The 27734-nt window shown below is 33.5% G+C and overlaps 1 protein-coding gene across 7 annotated transcripts in view; it reads right to left on the minus strand.

Moving 5' to 3' along the window:
* The window catches only part of LOC141460434 (uncharacterized), a 166339-nt gene extending 141762 nt beyond the window's left edge, over positions 1–24577 (minus strand). For 6 of the 7 annotated variants that reach the window (XR_012462050.1, XR_012462049.1, XM_074140425.1 and 3 more), the window contains exon 1: positions 19806–19990. The gene's annotated coding sequence lies outside the window, so the exon portion shown is untranslated. Of the gene's footprint in view, positions 1–19805; positions 19991–24405 lie in introns of those variants that run through there. The other variant, XM_074140424.1, reaches the window with a different exon arrangement.
* Positions 24578–27734: the final 3157 nt, after the last annotated feature.

Below are 27734 nucleotides of genomic sequence, written 5' to 3' on the forward strand. Positions count from 1 at the left end.
AAAATTTTCAACCCTTTATATCTTCTACATTTATAGATCTGTGCACAAAATAACTATAGTTTATAATTGAGAAAAACAAAGTCTATCAGAGAACAAAATTCCATTCCAATACGTGGTTCATAGTGGGAGATATAGAACGGCCATAATTTTACAGAATTTCATGACCCAAAAAATTTTCAACCCTTTATATCTTCTACATTTATAGATCTGTGCACAAAATAACTATAGTTTATAATTGAGAAAAACAAAGTGTACAAGAGAACAAAATTCCATACCAATATGTGGTTCACAGTGGGAGATATAGAACGGCCATAATTTTACAGAATTTCATGACCCAAAAAATTTTCAACCCTTTATATCTTCTACATTTATAGTTCTGTGCACAAAATAACTATAGTTTATAATTGAGAAAAACAAAGTGTATAATAGAAAAAAATTCCATACCAATACGTGGTTCACAGTGGGAGATATAGAACGGCCATAATTTTACAGAATTTCATGATCCAAAAAATTTTCAACCTTTTATATCTTCTACATTTATAGATCTGTGCACAAAATAACTATAGTTTATAATTGAGAAAAACAAAGTGTATAATAGAAAAAAATTCCATACCAATACGTGGATCACACTGGGAGATATAGAACGGCCATAATTTTACAGAATTTCATGATCCAAAAAATTTTCAACCCTTTATATCTTCTACATTTATAGATCTGTGCACAAAATAACTATAGTTTATAATTGAGAAAAACAAAGTGTATAATAGAAAAAAATTCCATACCAATACGTGGATCACACTGGGAGATATAGAACGGCCATAATTTTACAGAATTTCATGATCCAAAAAATTTTCAACCTTTTATATCTTCTACATTTATAGATCTGTGCACAAAATAACTATAGTTTATAATTGAGAAAAACAAAGTGTATAATAGAAAAAAATTCCATACCAATACGTGGTTCACAGTGGGAGATATAGAACGGCCATAATTTTACAGAATTTCATGACCCAAAAAATTTTCAACCCTTTATATCTTCTACATTTATAGATCTGTGCACAAAATAACTATAGTTTATAATTGAGAAAAACAAAGTCTATCAGAGAACAAAATTCCATTCCAATACGTGGTTCATAGTGGGAGATATAGAACGGCCATAATTTTACAGAATTTCATGACCCAAAAAATTTTCAACCCTTTATATCAGTGGTTTTTAACCTTTTCATAGACGCGGAACACAATTATATGTAAGGTAAGTGGGGGGAAGATGCCAGTTGGGGTAAGATGCATGTATCTTCAGATTTTGCATATCTACTACTTAATTGACAGCGATTCCTTCGTTAAAGTGTGTAGTAAACAACTGTGATAACCGTGCTTGTGAGTATTTCTATTTATATCTAGTTTAATCGTCGTTAAACTGAAAATTCAACTCTTTGAACTTGGTGAGTACCAATGTTATAATATTTCGTTGTCGATACTTAAGGTTTGGTGACGGATTGACTAGATTAAACGTAATAATTCCGTGATATTTGTGTCGTGTACATCTTGGTGAGTACGTATTAGTTTTAAACAACATGACTGAAGCCTTAGTACAAAAATAAACCTATGTGGCGTCTTCCTCCAGTGCTTGGGGTAAGATGCCACCTATTGAAGTGTTTCAATTTCATATTGATTCTCATTGATTATTACATTATAATGATATATTTTATAATATGAAATCAATATAAAACAATTACTGACACACGAAATATAGTTTTTGTATAATACATTAATATTATTAACCCTTGAGCCGTCACCTTATGTGAAGTACCATAAGCCGTCACCTTATGTGAAGTGCCATAAGCCGTCACCTCGGGTCATATTGATCCAGCATTAAAAACTATTAAATAAAAAGGAAAACTAACTAATATCATGTTATAGGGAATAGAAATCAAAGACAAAACTTTTTGGCAGCAAGCCCTTAACAACCCGGACGCAGAATCACCAGACTTCAATTTGGGTTTTTGCTGAGCGCCGCGTGGAATAGGGCAGTCACTGTTGGAAATGGCAGCGTGGGATTTTCTGCATGCGGAATTTATTCATACGATCCGCAAAAAATTCCAGAACATGCTTATACCATTTCTGAAAGAAAATTTGAATGCCACACAAGAAGTTAACGCCCCTCTGGCAATAGCTTCAACAAGCAGCAGCGGTGCCATCACTTCTTTTGAAGAAATTAGTCCTATCCCCAGATTTCAGAAACCCAAGCAAACTCGAAGAAAGAAACAAACTGCTGAAGTCCTTACGACGGTGGAGAAACGGGAGGCATTGAGAAGAAAGGCTACTCTGCCGACAAAAAAAAGAGGTTAAAGTACTGCAGAAAAAGAAAAGGAAGGAGAGTTCATCTTCAGCATCCTCCGCTCCCGATAATTTGGTACTGACCAGTGGTGAGAGTGACATTGAAGTGGAGGACGATGATTTTTGTATTGATTGTGAAGGATATTTTTATGATAGGAAGGGCCCAAAATGCGATTGGCTTCAATGCATAACATGCAAGAGATGGCTACATGTAATTTGCAACAAAGACAATTTGCAATGCAAAAAATGTTAAAAATTAAACAAAAAATGTCTTTTGTTCGGTGTTCCTTCCCCTCAGGGTTTAATGAGAATATTTTCCTGTTTACCTAACATTAAATTTGTAATTTTTTCTTTCTCAATTTATATCTTAAGATATTGTTGCATCTTCCCCACATGATGGGGGAAGATGCCAGTTTTGCCAAATTTCATTCAAATGCATTTTTATCGGTTTTGCATTTAATTAAATATACTAATAAATATATGTAATTAAAGAATAAAAAACAACCTGCACGTTGATACATTTGGTGTTTTTTTTCGATAACCCAGTTTCCTACAAAACGGAAATAAGTGTTAAGTGTAGCATCTTCCCCCCCACTTACCTTATATATTCTTCTCGCGGAACACTAACATTAAATAATTTGAAATTCGGTATTTAGCAAGAACTTAAAATTAAATTCAAATTAAAAAAGAAAAGGAACAATTTTTTGTTTTCATATCTTTCCTAAGTTTCTAAATTTCAATACATTTAAAATTGAAATTTCGCGGAACACTTGGACCATATTCGCGGAACACCGGTTAAGAACCACTGCTTTAGTTATTAAAGAAAACAAAACTAAATCAGAAATAAACTTACTTCGACTTGGTTCACAAATGTCAATCTGCGTCACAATAGAGTACATACCAGTAATTCTTAACATAATTATAAATAACTAAACTATCCATTATTCTATTACCCGTAAAATTAAACTAGAAAAAATCGCTAACTAATTTTTTGGGTGTTTACTAAAAAGTATCTGTAAAGTCATGCAGATCAAACACAATTTATTAGAGAACCCCATTAATAATCATTTATTAAACGTAACACAACCTTATTATTTAATCCACTTTTATTTAAAAAAACAACGTGAACTGAACTCTTTTATAATTGGATACTCAGTCAAAAATGTAAAATGCTCTCATCATGGTGCACATAATTGATTCATTCAAACAATGATGGCAGACATAATGCAATTCAGACTGAGGTTTTTATTCTCACTTTTCAAGTATTAATTATTCAATAAGGTTATATAGTCTTAGATCACATTTCATAAAATTAATCCTAAAAATTCAGATTCAGTAAGACATTGTGGGAATCACAGTTTTCTTGATGATATCCATTTGTTCTTTTCATTTTTATTGGTTGCCCAATTCACTAACTGCCAACCATAAACTTCAGATCAACGCTAGCACAGCAACTGCTTAAAATTTTCCTTAAAAACACTTCTTCTAAAAGAATATAGAAACAGCGAGTCTTCGAAATAACAGTAAATAACGTTACATTCTCTAAATAAATGGCATAATGATTACCTAATTGTATAACAGGTGTGATACCTTCTAAATGGTTATGTACTTCTGCAACCACACACTAGGAATAGGAACCCAATACTTGATTCCAAAAACACACAATAGACTGCAGCACATCATTGGAAAAACTGATGGAAGTTCATTAGATTTGCTTGAAACAATATTATTTATTCCAGATGTTTCCTAAAGCTAGTTTTTAAATTACAAGATTGGCGTTTTGGTAAATACCTAAATATTAATACTATTCAACAATTTCACTTTGATCTGTAGCATACAAAGTATTTTTATTAATTTTTTTTATTTGTCAACTGCTGCAACAATTTTGTATCAAACATTGCGGGTCAAAGGCTTTATAATTTACACAATCACTTCGATTTTACAATGTTTGCAGAGAAAAATGGCCACAGGGAGTTTCGGATTACTGAAATAACTTTAAAAGTATTTCCAAACTTGATGTTAGCACTGCAAGATGGGTTCTGAAAATGTAATTAACCAGTTAAGCGTGTTTGACGTGTATACACGTCAAACCAAATCTTTTATTACGGTGCGTTCGACGTGTATACTTGTTGTGAAAAATATAAAATTGCCATTAACTATAAAAACTCGCAATTTTAATTAAAATACAATAAGAATATTATTTGGTGGGATGTTTCCTTTATATTACCAATAGAACAGCGGTGGAAGCCAGCCAAATGATAAGTGGTTGCTACATGTTTGGTCTCCGCATTAGAGATTGGGGAATTAAGCACACAAATAGAAGCTCTCAACCCCTTTGTGCAATGCCATTTTTACCTTTTAGATAGAGATTCAGACCTCAGTACGAGGAATGATTTCATTTTGCACAGAATTCAAAGCTCTTTTCTTCCTTGTAAAAGCTCTATGCGTCCCTAGTTAACTGGAGCAATGCATACGTGAAGCGGTGCAAGATTTTTGAAAGAGCACAAAATGCTCTGGTAATCTCAAGCCCCACAGAGATTGTAGAAAAAGTCGCTTGCAGTGTACTATTACGACGTTGTAAACTTTTGGTTGTTTTGCCCTGCGAACGACGTGTATACACGTCATTTCCTGATTTTAAAATTCCGCACACTGTGGGGGGGGGGGGATTTTTTAAAACTAAATTCCACGCCTTAACTGCTTATCACTGGCAGGCCTAAATCAATTAAATTAAAACTGAATATAATTATAAAATGTTTCAATTACAATTATAAAGATTGTAGCAACAGAAAAATCGTCTGCGGAACTCATTAAAAAATAAAAAAAAATTCAAAATTTGTGAAATAAATTGGCTGAACTATTATTAATTGTTCACTTACGATTTCCATAAATTTCTGTAAAAAGCGTTCAAACTTTCCCTTCGTGCTTAAACTGAAGTGCTAACGAGCAAAAATATAACTAAAAACAGTAACTGCAATTAACAAATGGGGAAACTGAATGACCATTGTGGTCATATCCAAACACACCAGGTCAAGCTAATTGTGCACTGAACAGCATGCTGTTCCATACAATCACACAGCATGATCCCAAGGTAATCTAGTTTTGCAACAATGCCATATTATAAAAAAATAAGTACATAAATTTGCAGAGCAATATAATTTCACCTGATAAACTATTTCCATTTAGATATTTATATCTCGGCAATATTTCTTTAGGGTGTGTCCAGCCAAACAGTTCCCACCGATATAGACTTTCGCCTCCCTGGATTAGGAAGAAATTTATTTCATTTGACATTTTATAGTTCATATTAAAGAGGAAGCGATAAATTTGTTAAAATAAATATAAAAACCGAACACATTTAGCACAATCTGACGGAATTATCAGCGTCCACATAAATTTAAGTCTGAAATCCCTTTTAATACGACTACTAATACGTTTTTAAGCACTTTATTAGCAAAAAACAATCCGATTTAGACTATTCCCGTGACTTCTTCTTCTAATTCTTTGTAATTTATGCTATTATCTGTTTTTTAAAAAAAGCTTATTAACCAGCGAGGTAAAATGGAATGATTAAACAAATGATCCTCTTACTGCCCTATTTCTCTCTTTAGGCTTACCTATAAAACTGTTATAGAATTGAGGACTGAATGGATTAGTCTTGCCTATTTGTAAATGCTTATAAACAGAAAGGTCGAAATTATAAACAATTGTACTTTTATCTGTTCCATTTCTTTCATGAAGGAGCGACGTAAATATTAATACTTCACTAGCAAAAAATATATAGATATAGCACATTATTATTATTATTGTCGTTGTTATTATTATTACTAATATATAGGTTTCGTGACCGTAAATTGTTAAACTTAGGATTCAAGATTGGCGAGGAATCGGTCAAACTCGTCTTTTTGCCAACGTTTCGACAAATATATTGTCCTCTTCAGGGCGTGGCTATGCGGGTTGGTTGAGTTACAGAAACTAAGTTCTAAGTTAGGAATAACCTTAGATGCCAAGTTAACTATCGGCAAGCAATTACAGAAGGCTGCCGATAAGGCATCAAAATATGTAGGAAAGTTAAGTAGGTTACTGACTAACGTAGGGAGGCCGAGGGCTCATACCCGTAAGGTGCTAATGGGAGTAGCGCACTCCATACTGCTACTGAGATCTGGGCGGACGCGCTCCAGAAGGATGTATATAGAAAGAGACTGGCAGAGGGTTGGCGCGTTACGGATTGCAGAACAGTTTCTGAACCGGCCATTTTGGTGATCGCGGGAGTTATCTCCGTGGCGCTACTAGCTAATGAGAGGAAACGGCTCTTTGAAAGAAGGTGGAAGGCCGATAGAGCAGCAGCCTACCGAGAAGAGCGGGAGCGCACAATGGCTGCGTGGCAAGATGCGTGGACTGGGGAATCTCGTGGCAGATGGGCGGCAGATGTCAGAAGTTGGGTTGGTAGAGGTTTCGGTGAGGTAGATTACTACCTCACCCAGCTCCTCAGAGGCCATGGTTACTTCCGGGAGTTTCTCCGGAAGATAGGGAAGCGGTCGGAGGGAAATTGCCCCCACTGTGCAGGAATGAGAGAAGACGCCCATCACACATTCTTTGAGTGCGAAATATGGGGTCGTATCAGAAGGGATCTGGAAGAAAGAGTGGGTCAATGGGTTCCCGAGCGCTTCCAAAGCATAATGCTCTCTGGCAGGGCGCAGTGGAATGCTGTGGCGATGTTTACAAGGGCAGTACTAACCCTTAAAAGGAGAGATCTGGATGGAGAGGAGGATAACCCCTAGTGGGTAAGGAACAGGAGCCTAGCCTGAAGTAGCGCTGCATAAGCGAATCCAGGCTAGGCCTGGCAGTAGGGGGGTGTTTTAGCCGGTAGGCCGCGAGGGAGTCCGGCACAATGTGCGTAAGTTGCATTTCACCCCTCTTTAAAAAAAAAAAAAAAATTATTACTGTTATTATTATTACTATTATTATTTAGTAACTATGAAGGAAGTCACGAATGTTTGCAATCTTACTAACTTACTGAAAAACTGCGTTTTTGTACTATACTTTGGAGGTACTGCAGAAAATCAATGAAGATGCAGACGTAGTGACCAGAAACAAGCAAAGTTGGATTGAGATGGCCACGAAAATAAGGAATACGAGGGCAGCAGTGGTCCATGATTAGCGATGGATGACATTTCAATCCATCAAACAGTTGGATAAATCAACATGAGAAGGATCTCCTCAGAATCATGATTAAATGAGGTTGGAGAATGAAGGTCAAGGAGACGAAGGAATGGGAAAAGAAATGGGTGGAGGCCTTGATTCTTTTTAAGGACCAAAGGACCGTCGAGCCGAAGAATAAGAAGAAGTAACTTAAGGATGTCCCAAACTCTCAAAATAAATGAAATTTTCATATCTTAAAGAAAATGTATATATATATTAAGTTTTTAGAATTTAGCCAAGTTAGATAAGTTATTCTTCGTTTTCTAATATTTGTCAAGCACTTAATCTATCCCACTAGCATTAAAAAAAGTTACGAACTATGAAACTATAATTTTTAAGCTAATATTCAATGATAACATGCGTTGGGCTTAAATGTGACTTTCAAATTGATACCATTTTTTATTTTTCATTTTATTGCTGAATCTATAAATTTAGTACAACTTATGGCATTATAGTGTAAATTTGTTATTGTTTTATCTTTTTATAATTTACGAAAATTATTGATCTGTAAGGAACAAATAACGCAACAAAAGACTAATATTAAATTGCTACCAAAATGCAACTAACAAGTAAATTACAGGCAACTTACCGCTGTTAACAAGCTACGAACAAATTACAGATCACAGAAGAAGTATTTTGGCAAGATAATGGCTTCATAGAAACGACTGACCCAGATAAAAGATTGGTCAGAAAATTGAAGTTTCGCAGTTATAAATAAAAAAAAACAAAACAAATAAACCTGCAAAACCTCCCATCGCTGATTGCTATAGATCTTTCATTATTATCAGTTGATCTTTTGTTGATATTTGATAAGTACCAAATAGGTCGCTCCAATTGGATAGAACAGAAATAAAAACCATCGTAAAACAAGGAATAGCCAATTGGTTTGATCAGTTTGCTACTATTTCTGTCAATGAGATCCAGAACTAAGAGCAGTGATAAATAGTACATCTGAGGTCGCTCCAATTGGATAGAATAGAAGTAAAAACTATTGGGAAAAACACGGAATTGTCTCTTAGTTGGATTAGATTGCTACTATTTCTGTCACTAAGATCCAGAACTAAGAGCAGTGATAAATAGTACATCTGAGGTCGCTCCAATTGGATAGAATAGAAGTAAAAACTATTGGGAAAAACACGGAATTGTCTCTTAGTTGGATTAGATTGCTACTATTTCTGTCACTGAGATCCAGAACTAAGAGCAGTGATAAATAGTACACCTGAGGTCGCTCCAATTGGATAGAATAGAAGTAAAAACTATTGGGAAAAACACGGAATTGTCTCTTAGTTGGATTAGATTGCTACTATTTCTGTCAATGAGATCCAGAACTAAGAGCAGTGATAAATAGTACATCTGAGGTCCTCCAATTGGACAGAATAGAAGTAAAAACTATTGGGAAAAACACGGAATTGTCTCTTAGTTGGATTAGATTGCTACTATTTCTGTCACTGAGATCCACACCTAAGAGCAGTGATAAATAGTACATCTGAGGTCGCTCCAATTGGATAGAATAGAAGTAAAAACTATTAGGAAAAACATGGAATTGTCTCTTAGTTGGATCAGATTGCTACTATTTCTGTCAATGAGATCTAGAGCTAAGAAACCTTCCACCACTGATTGCTGTAAATCTTTCTTTATTATCAATTGATCTTTTTTTGATACCGGATATAAAGTAGACGTCAGTTTCGTTACAAAGACGTCGATGAACATGAAAAGAAAACAATTAAAATTTGATATGGCAGACTAAACTAAGCGCGCTTTTTATCATTTGAGGAGGTAGTAGCGATAAAATTAGAGATTAATCGCGTAATTTGGTTAAAATTACTAATTGCTAAGAACAACCACAGGTAATGAAAGAATGGTTGTCAGAACGAGGTGGTTTATCTAATACATCCGCTTATTCGAGCTTGAGTTCGGTTACATGACTGGTGTATCTTGGTTACTAGCAAGGAAGATCAGTGGTTAAACAAGAAAACGCCCAACAAAATGGGGAGTTCTGTACCTACTGAAATCAGGTAAAGACTAAGATAATTCCTAAATTTCAGCAAAGAGCAAAATAAAAACAGCAAGTAACCGATCGAACTAGCACCTTTTGAACAAGAATACTAGAGTTTAATACAAGACGCACTTTTTGCAACAATTGTATACAATTGTTAACCGTTTTCGTGTTAGCACAAAATACTAAGTTGCACGAAATTTGTTATTTTGAATTTAGAACTGTTTTCAAAAAAGATTTCACTTCTTTTCTGTTAACTGTTAAGAAGCTTCGGGTGTGGTAATATGAACGCCACATCCTTGTTCAAAACATAGAATAATTATGCTTAATAATTAATAATAATAAAAAAAACGAAAGGATGGCGAAAACCGACATGTCGGATCCTTCCTGTAATATTATTATAATTGATGCGATTTAAGTGAATGTTTACTTTCAATATTATACCATTACTTCCTACTATCGATTTCAGATTTTTACACGAAACATTCGACATCGAAAAATGGCTAATTAAATTATAATAACTGTTACTTCTCCCATATTAATGTAATCTAAAAATTTTCACACACAAATCCTACAGTTCGCCCATCTAATTTTATTATTTTAGAAAGTACGTAATTAAAAATCTATCCATAAGATTAATATTATTTTGAACTATTAATATTTTGAGAGTCAAAAAAAAAAAAATATATATAGTATAGAATTAAAATAAACATAATTAGGTTTTGAAAACATAATTTAAATTTCTTCTTCTGCTTTCTCTGGTTCTACTTAAGTGAAAGAAGAGTAGTGCGGATGAGTCCAAAAAATTATCTATCGTCCTAAAGAGACCCACAGTCTTTACGTATTGCTGGAAAAGAGGAAGGTTACATTTTTCTTTATAGTCACATTTATTCTCTGTATACTTCCGGTAAATATTCTTTTTTGAGGGGAAAAAAGACTTTTCCGCAAGTTTTCATCTTAAATAATGGCGATCTTTTCTTTTTCTTTCTTCTTTTTTAACATACGCAAACCTGATCGTTATGTAAAATCACTCAAGAATATCGCTCGCACTAGTTTAAGTTGGATTTGATTTGACTTTAATTTAGGAGAAAATCAGAAATAGAAAATCAGCCCTGCAGATCGAATCGTATTTTCAAATAAATAAATGTTTTTTTAAATTTACAATCCGTATACATTGTATACAATCAGTAAATGAGAAGAGTATGATGAACTGGTGCGGGAGGAGAGCAAGAGGAGAGAAACTACCCAGCGGTAGCACTCTCTATAGGAGAGAGGAGAATGTGAGGAGGAGAATATGATGAACTGGTGCGGGAGGAGAGCAAGAGGAGAGAAACTACCCAGCGGTAGCACTCTCTATAGGAGAGAGGAGAATGTGAGGAGGAGAATATGATGAACTGGTGCGGGAGGAGAGCAAGAGGAGAGAAACTACCCAGCGGTAGCACTCTCTATAGGAGAGAGGAGAATGTGAGGAGGAGAATATGATGAACTGGTGCGGGAGGAGAGCAAGAGGAGAGAAACTACCCAGAGATAGCACTCTCTATAGGAGAGGGGTGGATGTGAGGAGGAGAGTATGATGAACTGCTGCGGGAGGAGAGCAGGAGGAGAGAAACTACCCAGCGGTAGCACTCTCTATAGGAGAGGGGTAGATGTGAGGAGGAGAGTATGATGAACTGGTGCTGGAGGAGAGCAAGAGGAGAGAAACTACCCAGCGGTAGCACTCTCTATAGGAGAGAGGAGAATGTGAGGAGGAGAGTATGATGAACTGGTGCGGGAGGAGAGCAAGAGGAGAGAAACTACCCAGCGGTAGCACTCTCTATAGGAGAGAGGAGAATGTGAGGAGGAGAGTATGATGAACTGGTGCGGGAGGAGAGCAGGAGGAGAGAAACTACCCAGCGGTAGCACTCTCTATAGGAGAATGATTCCTAAATCATCTGAAGATCCATCTTCAGCCTACAAGGAAGTCGCGGGGCCACTGGCGATTCAGTCGGCGAGTAGGATTGTTAGGGATGTCAGAGCAGGCGAGAGACAGTGCAAGAGGATTAGAGCTAGTCGAGAGAGTAGTGTGTAATTTTTGGTATTTAGTCTTGGCGAGCTGGTCTATGAAGGGAATGTTGAGGTTCGGTGTGAAGAGTGAGGTTAGTCACCGTAGAAAGGAGCGTCAGCTATCTGTCGAAGGAGTTTTGATTGAAATGTCTTGTACAGTCCGTATGTTTTGTAGGTTTGGCTGAACCCCACAGCTCTAGTCCGTAAGTCCACATAGGTTTGAGAATAGTCCTATATATTAAGCGTTTGAGTTCAGTAGGTAATTTAGAGCGTCGTCCAAGTAGTCTGTAAAGCAGTTTCGCACGTCTAGTCATTGCTTGTCTTTTAAGTCTAGTATGTGGATTTCTGTTTAAACATTATCTAATGTTTTACATTTATTTATTTTAGTATATGTACCACCGAAGCGAGTATAGATACTCTTTGTAAAACTAACTAACTCTGAGATCTAGAAATCAAAGCAATTGCCGTCGATTGTTTCTACGCTCACAGGGAAGGAAGGTTTTACGTATTGCTGGAAAAGAGGAAGGTTACATTTTTCTTCATAGTGTATACTTACGCTAAACATTCATTTTTAACGGAAAAAACAGACTTTTCCGCCAGCTTTCATCTTAAGAAATTTTAATGCATTTTCTAGATGAGAAATTTTTTTGAGTATAATTAAATAAGCAATTAGAATTTATAAAAAAAAAGGGGAAGCAAAAATTCGAAAGGCTTTTATTGTTTTCAAAATATGAATTAAATACAAATGACAAGACAACATAATTAAGGAGTAGTGGAGCAACAGCTTCTGAATGCATAAAATAGAAGAAAATCAAGAACAATTATTCCTTGTATAGCATTTCTAAATATTGTTTTTTTTTTTATGAATGCAATTAAATTTGCAAGTGAAAGCTAAGATTACCTTGGATTATGTAATTTCAATGATGCTTTTATAATAAACATTTAAACTTTTTTTATGAAGATTGCCTAATAAATGATATTTTGTACTCAGAATGTTTAGGTGACTTATTCACTAAATGATATTTTCATATTTGATACAATCAAAGATATTTATTCTTTCATATTAGTTAAGTTGGCTATCCTTCTCCGTCCACTGCATTCTGGGAAATAAAACCTGATGCAAAAAAAATGAACTAACTTATTCTAAATTAAACATTTTCATAAAACTAAATTGCCAGCTATTCTCCCTATATATACAGTCGAACCTCTCAATAACGGACACAGGCGGGGGAAAGCAAAGTGGCCGCTGTTTGGAGGTGGCCGTTAGAAGGAGGTAGGCAAGTTTCATAATGAAAAAATATGGGTTTTTTCCAAACATCTGTTTAAAAATTGTTTATTATTAATAGATTTAAAAACGTACATAATTGCATAATTATTGCAGCTATATGATATGTATCAAGTTTTTCTTAATTATCCAAAAAATTTATCAAAAAACTATATATTATTGACTTAATTAATAATTTTTATAGTAATCATCACATTTATTCATAACAATAACAATTTATGGTAAAATTATCATCATACTATCATCTATTATTAGAAAAATAGAACAAACCTTTCGGCAAGTTGACGATGGCTCGATTTGGTTTTTGCAAAATCTTCCCAACACATTTATTTTCTCTTCTAGAGTTAAGCCACTTTCGTTTGAGAGACATATCGGAAAAAAGAATATTGTTCGTCCAAAGTAATATTGAAAAAATGATTAAAATGGTACAAGATGTATGGAGCTTATACAGGAAACTTTAGGAAAAACCCAGAAAAAAAGAAAAACTTGAGAGAGGATAATTATTTTGATCTCCGCGTCAAACGGACTTTTAATAATAAGGTGGTCGTTGGTGGGAGGTGAAATATTTAATCCGTTCCCTGAAAATCAATGTCCGCGGTCGCTATGTAGAGTGTCCGTTAGATGGAGGTTCTTTTATATAGAAAGTGTATTGGGATGAAACGGGGAAATCCAAAAACTGTCCGTAAATGGAGGTGGTCGCTAGTGAGAGTGTCCTCTATGGGAGGCTCGAATGTATATTTGATTTTCAGAATTTCTATAAAAAGAAAAAAGTCGATTTGATTAAAATTTATTTCGTGAAACAATATAGTCAGAACACTTTCATCATGATACACTTTTGTTTGTTCTTGAGTTTTCTTTAGTAAATTAAATGCTATTCGCATAGCAAACACACATGGCCGGCGCGTGTATTACATACAAATTAAATCTTACTTTCAATTGACAAAGGGACAAATTGACGCCTTAAATTTTAAAGCGAAATGTAGGATTTTTTAAACAGTCGTGAATACCGCTTTATTTTTGTATGCGAAAACTTTTGCTTTCCTTAAATCCATAAAGTGAATGTTAGTTGGCAAAAATTGGAGCAAACGAAAGCAGTCCATACACAATTTCTCCTGCTTTTATTGTTGACGTTTTAACTTAGACAGTCTTCTTTTAAACGGAGAATTTTGAAACAAATTTAGGGAAATCCTAACCTTTTTTACCGCAATTCCTTTAATCTAATATTGCTGCACAAATTTAGCAAATAAATATTGCAGGCTGCCTTTCATTATTAATCTTTATTGTACAAAAGTTAAACTTTTTGAACAAGAATTTGTCACTGGCATCCAGATTATAATAACATAATTAATTTTACACATAACATTTAAATTAAAAGTAAATTTCAAGAGAAACAAAGAAGTTTAATATGATCAATTTACAGAAAGGAAATTTACGGTAAAATGGACGAAAAAATCACTTGGGATTACAAGGAAATTAATACGAAATAGTAAAACGTGCTAATAATATCACGAAGTTGTTTGTGATAAGATTATTACAACGTAAGTGTTTGCAATGATTAAAAATAAAAATTATAAATATAAATTCGAATACAAAATAAAAATTATGTCACCTCTTTTTGGTTACCAAAATTTATTAAAATTCCATTAAAAAAAATAAAAATAAATTATTTAACTTCTTTTTTGTTGCCGGAATTAAATTTGAGGTAATTAAACTTAAGCAGTTCAGAAATCAATATAGTTATTAATTTAGCAATTATTTTGTTATTTTAAACTACAAGTTGTTAATTAAGAATTAAAAATTAATTAAGTATTGAGGATGTTTGAACGAATTTTGATAACATTTAGAAAGCACTGAAAGTTATGTGAGGACATGTATAGCTCTACTGGAATATAATGTACGCATAAAGTTTAAATGAAATCCTAGATTATCATTTTCGTAAAAATATTGGCACTACTGGAATATAATGTTGCATAAAGTTTAAATGAAATCCTAGATTATCATTTTCGTAAAAATATTGGCACTACTGGAATATAATGTTGCATAAAGTTTAAATGAAATCCTAGATTATCATTTTCGTAAAAATATTGGCACTACTGGAATATAATGTTGCATAAAGTTTAAATGAAATCCTAGATTATCATTTTCGTAAAAATATTGGCACTACTGGAATATAATGTTGCATAAAGTTTAAATGAAATCCTAGATTATCATTTTCGTAAAAATATTGGCACTACTGGAATATAATGTTGCATAAAGTTTAAATGAAATCCTAGATTATCATTTTCGTAAAAATATTGGCACTACTGGAATATAATGTTGCATAAAGTTTAAATGAAATCCTAGATTATCATTTCCGTAAAAATATTGGCACTACTGCAGTATAACGTATGCATAAAGTTTAAATGAAATCCTAGATCTCATTTTCGTAAAAATGATCGTGTAGATCTTCGGATGTATAATTAGTAAAAATGTAAATAATTTTTAGGAATAGTTTTTGAGAAATTTAAAAAAAAAAAAACTAAGAATTTGATTCAGTAAAAGTTGGTACTTCTGATAGAACGAATTTGACCAAAAACTTATGATGACGTCCTCTGTTGGTACCTAAGCTAAATACTAAATTCGACATTCTGTGATTCAATTCAATTTTTGAATCACCTATAAAGACCCAATTTTTTGAAACAACCATTGAAAATTTCACAAAATCTAAAATCTGCTTTTAATTTTACTGAAAAGTACACGGAAAAGTGCAGCATTGTTTCATTTTAGATTAAACAAATTGGTTTGGTCTAAAACTTGGTTTCATGGAATGCAAAACATTTATTTCACATTGAAAATTCCAAATTCTGAAATTGTATCCGGTTTACAACATACTCGTACTTCCTTTTTAGATATGTAAGAGAAAGTAATATACCTATTCGAGAATCAAATCTACCAAATGGATTTATTAAATAATAATACATTTGACTACAAATAACACATTTGAAATGCAAGGCAAAACATATAATAAATCAACTATCGATTACTTTCAATTGGAAACCAGAGGAAGAGAAGGTGAGTTGGTTGCCAGCGGCTGTAGAGTTAAGAGGTTAATGGACGCCTAGCGTGCATTCACAATTTAGAAAGAGAAGATATTTGGACAACGCCAAGATTTCAGTGTAGTTATTGCATCTTCGTAGAAGAACGTATTATTTAATTGTACAAGAATGACATCAAGGCGGGTTTATTTTTTTTTGAAAGTTCACTTTCTCTACGTTTAAAATGCAATTTTATGTGTTTGTAACAGAAGTAGTTACAGAAGTATTGGGCGTACTATGAGAGTTTATTACTAGAACATAATTTTGTAGTAGTAAAGACGAAATACGAGTATTTTGGGTTCAAGTTGAGTAGTTTATAAAATCGGGAGAACGCGCTTTACTCAGTGTTTTGTCCTCTCAACAATAAGTGATTATGTCAAATATTCGGTTTCTAGTTTTCGTCTAGGACAGAGGTCAGCAACCCGCGGCTCGCGAGCCGCATGCGGCTCTTTTATCCAAATTGTGGTGGCTCTTCAGCCTGTCCAAAATAAATTGTATATTTCAATTTTATTGAAACAAATGAAAATTTCATTTATTAAAGATATTTTATTAAAAAGAATTTTAAATGTGATTGGTTTGAAGTTGAATAGAATTATATTAAAATAAAGTACGTAATTATATAATACTTTCGATCAAACACAGGTTTAGTTAATATTTATTTGTTTATTTACGAGGGTCGTTTGAAAAGTCCGTGCAAAAATAAAAACTACTTAATTTTTTGGGGTAAACCTTTTTTATTTTTCAACATAGTCTCCTTTTAGGCTTATACACTTCGTCCAACGCTGCTCTAGTTTGTTGATCCCTTCCGAATAATAGGATTTGTCCAAGTCTGAAAAATAGCCATTCGTTTCTGCAATCACCTCCTCGTTTGAATAAAATATTTTTCCCGCCAGCCATTTCTTCATATTGGGGAACAAATAGTAGTCCGAGGGAGCCAAGACTGGAGAATAGGGGGGATGTGAAACGAGTTGGAACCCTATTTCCATTAATTTTGCGACCACAACTGCTGAGGTGAGAGCTGGTGCGTTGTCGTGATGGAAAAGGACTTTTTTGTGGGCCAATCGTGGGCGTTTTTCTTGCAGCTCGGTTTTCAAACGGTCCAATAACGATGAATAATATGCACCTGTAATAGTTTTACCCTTTTCCAGATAGTCGATGAGGATTATTCCTTGCGAATCCCAAAAGACAGTCGCCATAATCTTTCCGGCCGAAGGAACGGTCTTCGTCTTTTTTTGGCGCAGATTCCCCCTTGGTAACCCATTGTTTAGATTGTTCTTTGGTCTCAGGAGTGTAGTGATGTATCCATGTTTCATCCGCAGTGACGAAACGACGCTTAAAGTCCTGCGGATTCTTCTGGAACAGCTGCAAACCGTCCTTGCAACACTTCACACGATTTCATTTTTGGTCAAGTGTGAGCAATCGCGGCACCCATCTTGCGGATAGCTTTGTCATGTCCAAATGTTGATGCAAAATATTATGTACCCGTTCATTCGAGATGCCCACAGCACTAGCAATCTCACGCACCTTCACTCTTCTGTCATCCATCACCATATCATGGATTTTAACAATGATTTCTGGAGTAGTAACGTTCAGCGTCACTTGTGCCCATATGGCCACTCCGAAAATTTTGAAACCACTTATAAACTGTTCTAATCGAAGATGCAGAGTCACCATAATGTTTATCAAGCTTCTCTTTAGTCTCCTGAGGCGTTTTGCCTTTCATAAAGTAGTGTTTAATCAACACACGAAATTCTTTTTCGTCCATTTTTTGAAAATCACTCGACTTCCTCGATTCAAACGAATGCTAAACACAAAGAAATAGACCGATCTGGCTGAAACATGGTGTGTGTTCTTCCAAGAGATGCTACTAACTAAACATAACCTCGATACGCGCCAGTAGTGCTATCTCTAGACTTGGCTCCCTCGGACTACTATTTGTTCCCCAATATGAAGAAATGGCTGGCGGCAAAAAGATTTTATTCAAACGAGGAGGTGATTGCAGAAACGAATGGCTATTTTTCAGACTTGGACAAATCCTATTATTCGGAAGGGATCAACAAACTAGAGCAGCGTTGGACGAAGTGTATAAGCCTAAAAGGAGACTATGTTGAAAAATAAAAAAGGTTTACCCCAAAAAAATTAGGTAGTTTTTATTTTTGCACGGACTTTTCAAACGACCCTCGTAAATAAACAAATAAATAATAACTAAACCTGTGTTTGAATGAAAATGGCGGCAGTCCTCTACATTACGTACTGTATTTTAATATAATTCTATTCAATTTCAAACCAATCACATTTAACATTCTTTTTAATAAAATATCTTTAATAAATGATATTAAAAGCAAGGTCAAGATCGAGAATTAAATCTGGTACCTCCACTCTCGACAATTTCTATAATTGTAGAGTACAACCAATTTTTTTGCAAGACATAAAGAAAATTCTAATTTTTATTGCGTTTTTCTAAATTAAATTAAAATATTTCGAGAAAAATAATTAAGTGAATTTTCTACTTTAAAAGCAATATTTGTTATCGAGAAATACTTTTGGTAACTGCGGCTACAAAATTTAATACACTTCAGTAGATCTTTTTTTCTTTTTCACAATTAAAAAATTCTTTAACAAAGTTTCTGTACACTCTTTTCACGAATTCAGCTAAATTTGCTGAAAGATCATGGAGATCAACAAATGATTGAATCAATAATTAGATTAATACAATTAATGACAATGAATCGTAAACAAAGCGAACAAAAAATAAAATAAACTATTTTGGGTATTCCATTTTGCATTTCTCACCAACTTTTGGGAAGTATTGCGATTTATGCCCCAAATATTGATTTCAAATTTTCACATTTTTGAAGACAAAACCTTCCCCCTTGAGGCAGAAAGAAATTTTGATGATACTTTATTAGTCAGCTAAGTATAGTGATACGGTAAAGTAAGTGAAGTCGAAATCTGTACAATAAATTGCTTAATCTACCTCTGACAATGAATGAAAGTACAAAATCGGTCAGAGATACAATAAATATGCGTGGTTACGACGGAAGATATTAAAAATATTATCCTAGAACTCGAAATTTTAGAATAGATCCAACCATTTTTCTGTAACTTAATAATCAAATTCCTCCTTACTAATGGGACATTTCACCTTCTTTTTTTTGAGATTTTATCGAAAATTTATCAAAAATTTTCTGAGGCAATTTCTAAGGGCCCCTTATTTGGGAAAAGAGATGAGAGAATCCCCTCTTAAGTGCTATTTCGGTAAAAAATACGAACATAATTGTTTGATATAATTAAGAAGAATTAAATATGTTCCAATATTTCAGAGTTCGAAAAAAGTATATTCTTAAACAGAAAATGGTTTAAACGATAAACTTGGTAATTAAAAAATCTGATAGATCTAAAAACTTTAATTTGAATAATTATTCTGTGAGATTCCGTTTTTGGAGGAACTATGGGATGAAATAGTAAGACTTTAGAGTCACATTTATTGCAATGTACAGTTTTTATTAAATGCATAATTCAAGAGTTAAAAGTTTGTTATGAAATTCTGAGTTCAAAGCAAAGAAAAATTGTTAAATTTAGTACTTTCGAGTACAAGCACCACTTTGTTTATATAATGTTGCGATGTTTTGGTAGCAGAAAAGATTACAAAAGCTTGTCCTATATCAGGAGAATCAGGAGTATATATCACCAGCAGGAGCACAGAGGGTAGTAAGAATTTTTTTTGTGAATGAATAACTGCCCTAAAATAAGATAATATAGCCTAAATTAGGCAACAGTTCTGTGTAGAGGGCCTTTGAACATGTTTTGTTTTGGTAATAAAATTACTTAATTAATAATAAATAAATAGAATTTAAAAAAAAAAGTGTACCTCCAATTGCGATAGTATCCCAAAATGACAGCCAGACTACGGAAGATTCTACGCGTGTTGATCGTAAAGAATAATACTTGAAAAAGAATTGATTTTATACAGGAGGTTGTAGAGACGCAGGGTTAGCAGCGCACTGACAACTGTACAGTCCTACAGCCGAGTGTTGACTGACTCTATACAAAGCCTGACTGGGTCACGACGGTGTGTATACACAATCCCGCCCCGTGGGACAGGCCACTCCGCAGCTCGTCGAGAGTACTTTCCCCACCTCCTTAATCACTAACACTATCTACGCAACTATCTTCACAAGTACTGAAAGGTGTATTCTGTTTATCATCCAAGTCAATGCTCTTTTTGAAGGAGATGAAATTTACTAACCGTGTTAGTAAATTAGAAATCTTAACGTTAAAATAGTTCCCACACCTCTACTATTTTTTTTTTTTGTGGCATTGACATTTTATTATACAGCCAGACATAAATAAATATTTATGTATCACAGAGATGATAGAGCCGACCAATTATTCTTTAAACATTCATTCGCGAATTCACTCTTTGGTTCTCACGCCTATAAATATATGCACACATAGAAATAAAAAAAAAAAAAAAAACTCAATAATAATAATAATTCAATAATAATAATAAAAGGAAATAAAAATAATTTTACGGCCAACAGATATCAAGGTGGCAGTTTGGTAATAAATACCCAGTGATCGATTACCAACTTAAGGGAAATTTTGTTGTAAATCCAGTATAATATTTCTACTTGCAAAAATATTCATTAATGGTAACGATATTAATTGATTTACAGATTGTTTATTCATGAAAGTATTTTTTAAAAAACTTTTGTATATCAAGGGTTAAATTTACGAGGTGTGTTCAAAAAGTAACGGGAATTTTTAAATTTCGCGGGTTTGGAGAGTCTGATTGTAAAATTTTTTTTTTTTATTATGTTGGTACACATGCCCCTGAAGTACGATAAAATTTTCAGTAATATTCATTGTTTACTTCTTAAGTGGCAGCCGTTAAGGTTAGACGTGTTTTTCGAGCTTGGCGATTTTTGTTTGTTAAAAAAAATGGATCAAAGAATTTGTATTAAATTTTGCGTAAAAAATGAAATAAAGTGTGTGAAATGTTAATAAAGGCATATGGTGAGTCTGCTATGAGTAAAACAAGGATTTACGAGTGGTATAAGCGTTTCCAAGATGGCCGCGAAAACGTTGAAGATGACGAACGACCTGGACGTCCAAGCACATCAACAACCGATGAAAACGTGAAAAAAGTGAAAGAAATGGTTATGAACGATCGCCGAATCACAATCAGAGAAGTCGCTGATGATGTTGCCATATCAATTGGCTCATGCCATGAAATTTTTTCGGATGTTTTGGGTATGAAACGTGTGGCAGCAAAATTTGTTCCAAAATTGTTGAATTTCGAACAAATACAGCGGAGAATGGAAGTTGCTCAAGAGTCACTCAATGAAGTCGACAACGATGCGGATCTACTGAAACGTGTTATAACAGGTGACGAAACATGGGTTTACGGATACGATGTCGAAACTAAGGCTCAATCGTCCCAGTGGAGGCATTCTGGATCGCCAAGACCGAAAAAGGCTCGACAAGTGCGGTCGAATGTGAAGGTTATGCTCACTGTGTTCTTCGATTTTAATGGCATAGTGCATCATGAATTCTTGCCACAAGGTCAAACAATCAATAAGGAGTACTACCTACAAGTTCAACGACGTTTGCGTGAAGCAATCCGAAAAAAACGCCCGGATTTGTGGCAAAACAATTCATGGATTTTGCACCACGATAATGCACCTGCTCACACTTCATTGCTTGTTCGTGAATTTTTGGCCAAAAACAAAACTTTAACGATGCCCCAGCCTCCATATTCGCCAGACATGGCTCCATGTGACTTTTTTCTATTTCCAAACATAAAGAGAACATTAAAAGGCTGTCGTTTTACAAGCATAGATGACATTAAAAGCGAATCGCTGAAAGAGCTGAAAGCTATCACAAAGATCGAGTTTCAGAAGTGTTTCGAGGATTGGAAAAAGCGCTGGCACAAGTGTATTGTATGCGAAGGGGACTACTTTGAAGGCGACAATATTAATGTAGATGAATAAATAAATATTTTTTTCAAAAAACGAAAATTCCCGTTACTTTTTGAACACACCTTGTATATAACAAACCTAATATTTCTATAATAAAACAGGGAATATTTGCACTTAACTGATTTAAATAAAGTAAATAACATTATGTATAATATATTTCGGAATTTTCAAAATTTATTACAAAATGTTGGTCAACAATATTCCGGATAAATTCATTTCTTTTCAAGTTATAAGAATTCTTTTTGAAATAAAATTGGGTGGCCCCCTTATGTTACTAAATTTAAAAATCAATAATGTAATTTTGTGCAATCAAACCCCAAAGATCATTGTTTAATGTGTTTAATAAGAACGAGCAGGAAACATTAATTGTCTATCAGCTGCCCAGTTAAGTAAGCAACGTTTTAGAATCCCACTCTATATAAACAAATATAATAATCATAAAGAAGAACGTTGGATTAGATTAGTCTAGGGCGGCCTCAAGGCCTACGCCACTGCGACCCCTTCGGATCTATTGTGGCTCCCCTCACTTTAGAGCTCACCCTCCAGACCCTGTCCTTTTGATCAGACTCTTAATGCTGGATAAAGCTCACCAGGCCTTGAGGTATTTCCTCCCCGAGAAGTAACATCCTTAGCCACAGACAAGCCCCTCACACTGACACAACACGTGCAGTGCCGTTTCCTCCTCTTCCTGACAGAACCTACAGAGGCTATCATCTGCCAGGCCCATGCGATGCATGTGTTTTCTGAGCCTGCAGTGGCCATTTAATAGGCCTACAATTATCCTTATAGCCCCACGGCTTTGACAGATTAATTCTGCAGTCAGCCAAAGAAGAACGTTGTAAATTAATTAATAATTTTAGAGAGAAAAATATGTAAGCAATTTTTAATTATTTAAAAAAAGTTTTAAAACTAAGATCTTATACAGTTTACAACGTTTATAAAGTGAACAAGAACTTGAACTCCTTTGCATCTCTTTGTATTGTATTTCTATACAAATAAAGATAATAATAATAAAATAACGCACTTGGAATAACAAATTTCACGAAATACAATCATTTTTACGAAGTGGTACAATTCAGCATGATGTACTACCACAGTGGTACGTGAGCCAAAAAAAGGTTGGGAAACGCTGCACTAGAGAGAAAATCATGAGGCTATCTGGTTGGCGTTGTCAGAAAGTGTTTTAGAAGAAAGATTTTGGGACTAGAGGATTTGCGTGTGATTGCAGGTTGAAATGAAGTTTTCTATATCACGTTTTTGGCGACTTGGGTAATAAAAGGAATGTTTAGATCTGTATGTATAGGGCGGTTAAAGACATAAAAACGAGCGTTTATTCTCGGACAAGGTGACTCCATCTTTCTAATTAAAACAGACCAAACTATGGACCCCCACGGGTGTAAAAGGATTACAGGAGACCTCGCAACAGATATGACAAAATAAAACACGATATCTAACATTTAACACCATCTTAATACTTCCTATAAATTGAATACCGTAAGCGGAAATAAATACAAGAAAAATAAAAATTAATTCAGAGAGAGGAAAAATAACTGAGCTCAATTAAAAGGCCCACTTTAGCAAGGAAGAGAAATTCATTTTGATTAAATAATCAGTACAGACCATTCAATATAATTTTACTGAAACTTATCAAGTTACCAACCTTGGATATTGTAAAAACACGCCTAACCTGGAATACTAGAGATAACATTACTATAACAATACGTTTTAACGTGTCAAATTTGTACATTAAAAAAAAAACAAGCAAACTTCAGCGTATTCAGTTACTGGGATAACGAGTCGGTTATTACACTACCTGGTATTGAGTATCTACACAGACCAACTGTGCTAATGTTACTAAAAGTGAAACAACTCTAGCATTGTAATTATAACAGGAAATCGTGTAAATGTAAACAATCAAAAATTTATGTAATTATCTGAAACATTGTGCCCTTCTTAGTATTGGCTGAAAAGTTTATAAACTTTTCAGTAGTCAAAGGTTGTTTTATGTGTTAAGATTGGTTTTATATTTCAAGATATTTCTACTTTCTTTCTAAGTAAAAACTTCAATATTTACTTCAAATTCCAGTGCCACATTAATATCGCTAATTACTGTTTATAAATTTTGTGCCTAATTCTGTTATGCGCATGTAACAACTGACCAACTAAATGTTATGATTGTTCCATAATTGCGTTCAGTGGCATTTTTGTTTGGTTAATAATTTATTTAAATGTGTGGCAAAAAATGTCACATAGCCGTTCTTGTACCTGTTATTAAGTAATAATCAAAAAGCTTTTGATTATAAACATTTGCACGATGTAATAAATTTATTACATCAATGTGGGCCTGTATTATATCAGAATAAATTTACTTGGAATAACAACAGTTGTCAATCTTTAATATTTATTTACATCAACAAACATTCTGTTTTATATTCTATTCATTTAATTTTCACTAATCATGATAGACATAATATTTTTCACACTTACTTTAAAGCTGTATTTGTTCAAATGACTGATCATAAACATGAAGTCAGATAAAAGAACGATACTTCTCTCAACACCATGTAGTTTTTTTATTTAGCCGTCTCCAAGTAATAAAACAAATTTTGCTTTACTTGAATTTATTAATATAACAATTTTGTTCAAGGAACACCAATAATTGAGAACCACTAAGTCAAACTGAGAACAAAAGTAAAATGAAACCTTAATTCGTTCAAGCGGACTTTACCTCCAATTTCCCTAATGGATGAAGGCGGTATTTAGGAAGACTTTTGATTGTACAATCGATCAATAATAATCGATCAATCATTTTCATAAATTGTTCAGTGCTAGAAGAATAAACATCACTTCTTTGGGCAGCATAAATTCTTTTTTTAAACCAATAAAAATGAAGTAAAAAAAAAGTTACAAATTTTTTAGTGGGCTTCCAAATTGAATAAAAAAGAATAATTCAAAAAGTAAACCAAATTTAAAGAAAAAAAATTAATTCACTCAAGCATTACTTCTTGTTTTTAAAAACCTTTTTAGGTGGTACCTAAGAAAAATATAGACGTCGAAATTTTTGAAACATTTCAGTTAGCTTCAGTGGACACACACCAATTTTTATAAAAAAAAATAACTTTTTCATATTCTGATCACCTTAAAACGGATATTACCATTGTAAACATCAAAAAATCACTACACTAATGTAATCATTTCTTCCCAGAATTAAGCAAAATTAATAAACAAAATTAATATTGAAGATCTGTTTACTTATCCGTTACAAACATTGGGTACCTAAACTGAATATTTATATGCTAATATTGATTGGAAATGTAGAAGAAAGAATGGTTGTCTTTAATATTCGTCTATCTTATCTACATCTATTATAGATAAACGACTGTAGAATACTAAATTCTTATATTAATTATACAATTAGTTGTGTACTCTATAAATATAAGTATAAATATATTTTTTTTTCACAGTTAAATAAAAATAAATGATAACTTGATTCCATTAGTGAGAACTAGGTTAACGCTTTACCAGTATGTGGCCCCCCTTTAGAAATATTTTTATGACTAGAAAATGGTTGCATTTATTAGAGACTGAGACGAATAGGGGAGACGCCCCTTCTTCATAAACACCTCCCCTCCTCATTACTTAAATATGTCTCATAATTTTCTTTTATTTTGTTTTTACCGTTCAATAAATGTTTTTGTTAACCTTTTATATTTCTTTGTTTATTTTTAATGGAAAGATAGTTATTTACATTTTTAGGAGAAAATTATTCACTAGACTGGTTTCATTATTATTTTTATAATTAATATTTTATCTTTATAAGCATTATTATTAAATGAGAAGAATGAAGAATCTGTGATGGTTACACACATGTATTTCTTAATAGATTCTTTACAAATTAGAATTCAAAATAGTAATATTGAAAACGGTTATTTTTATAAAATAAAATATAACTTCAAAAGAATTCCATCGACTTTATAGAATCCAAATGATAAAAGTCCAGCAATGTTTAAACGTGTAAAAAAACTTCTTTACCAAATTTCAAAAACGATCATCATCCTGGCAATCCAAATCTTAATCATCACCATGAAGACCGCAAAAATTATCTTACACACAGTTTATTTTGTGGTTATCAGTTTTGTGGTTTAAGGGACAGTCGACTCCCAATATTAATTCATTACGATGTGAACATCTTTCATTTGTTTAATTATATAATTAAACATATAACAATTATGTAAAATCATCTACACCACAAGTTTATAAAACAACTAATCAACTTTATTGTGATACTCCCCAAAAACCGGCATTATTGATGAGATTGACACCTACCTAGCAAATGTCAAATATCTTGTGAGTACGGTGACGTCACCGGAAATGGGTGAATAAGGAAAAAACGTAACAAGTACAACAAGAAAAAATAAAAATAAAACAAGTTTGTTATAAAATAAAGTTAATTTAAAGTAGAAAAATAAAATAATTTATTTCTTAAAGAATTATGTCAGCCAAGTCTTTCTATTAAGTTCAATTATTTCAAACCGGACTGTTGAAGTCTCTGCTCCGGCGAGTTCTCAATTACTTTTGCAATCATCATCGTACAATAAGTTTTAAGACCAATTTATAATCTTTTAAATAAAAACTATTGGTGATAATTCATAAAAATTCTAAAGAGAGAAGTTCTTTAAATTCTTTAAATTCAAAATCGAGAACTTTTTACCACGACCATTTTAAGTCCATTTTAAGACGACTCAAATGCATTTCATGATTAAACGGTTGATCTGAGCAAAAAATGGTAGAGGAAAAATTTGTTGCCCGTCACCTCTAGTTTCAGAATATGTGACTTGATTTTAGATTCCTGATCGCGTACGCGGCAGACGCGCGTCCAAAAGTGAGGGTTCGCAGTTGACCCCCACTTTCATATACACAGTTTTAAAGAGTATAAAAAGTTATGAAAGAAACCGGAAACCGCAATTCGATATCTTTAAAATTAAAGGTGCTAGGCCATTTCAAAAATCTGATATTTATTAATCATATTTCAATTTTTTAACTTGTTATCAAAGAGAAAGAAGAGCACGCGATAGGTCATTTTTATGTATTTTTTCATCCCCTTTCTACTGAAAATATTGTCAAGGCAGTAAAGCTAGTATTTTTCTTAATATCGGGAAATAAGTAGTTTTCCGAGTGATTTTTCTAAGAATAATCAAATGTTAAGAGCTTTAGATGTTCTCAAGCATACACAAAATGGCTAAAAATTAATTTTATATCTGTTACAAACAAGAAGGTTTAATAATTATTTGGTAATTTTGGGAGAGTTGCGTTTAATTACCAACAAAATTGGAAACCTCTTGCCACATATTTAAGTGATCAATCTTTCAAGTAAAGGATCAAACTTATTCCTTAATTTATCAAATAATGCTCGCCAGCCAGGATAGCCAGGAGGTTATCAACTGCTCTCTGTATCTGAGGAGGCACCTTTGTAGGCACAGTACATGCTGCCCAAGCTGCGTAAAATGCTTTATTTGATTGATTAAGGAATAAGTTTGATCCTTTAAATGAAAGATATTGATCACTTAAATATGTGGCAGGAGGTTTCCAATTTTTTTGGCAATTAAACGCAACTCTCCAAAAATTACCAAAAAAGTATTAAACCTTCTTGTTGGTAAAAAATTATTTTTTAGCCATTTTGTGTATGCTTGAGAAAAATCACTCGGAAAACGACTTATTTCTCGATATTAAGAAAAATACTAGCTTTACTGCCTTTGCAATATTTTTAGTAGAAAGGGGATGAAAAAATACATAAAAATGTCCTATCGCGTGCTCTT

This window comes from Rhodnius prolixus, unplaced genomic scaffold (genome assembly GCF_049639745.1).
Source record: "Rhodnius prolixus isolate KJV_2025 unplaced genomic scaffold, Rpr scaffold_6, whole genome shotgun sequence".
Classification (NCBI taxonomy): Eukaryota; Metazoa; Arthropoda; class Insecta; order Hemiptera; family Reduviidae; genus Rhodnius; species Rhodnius prolixus.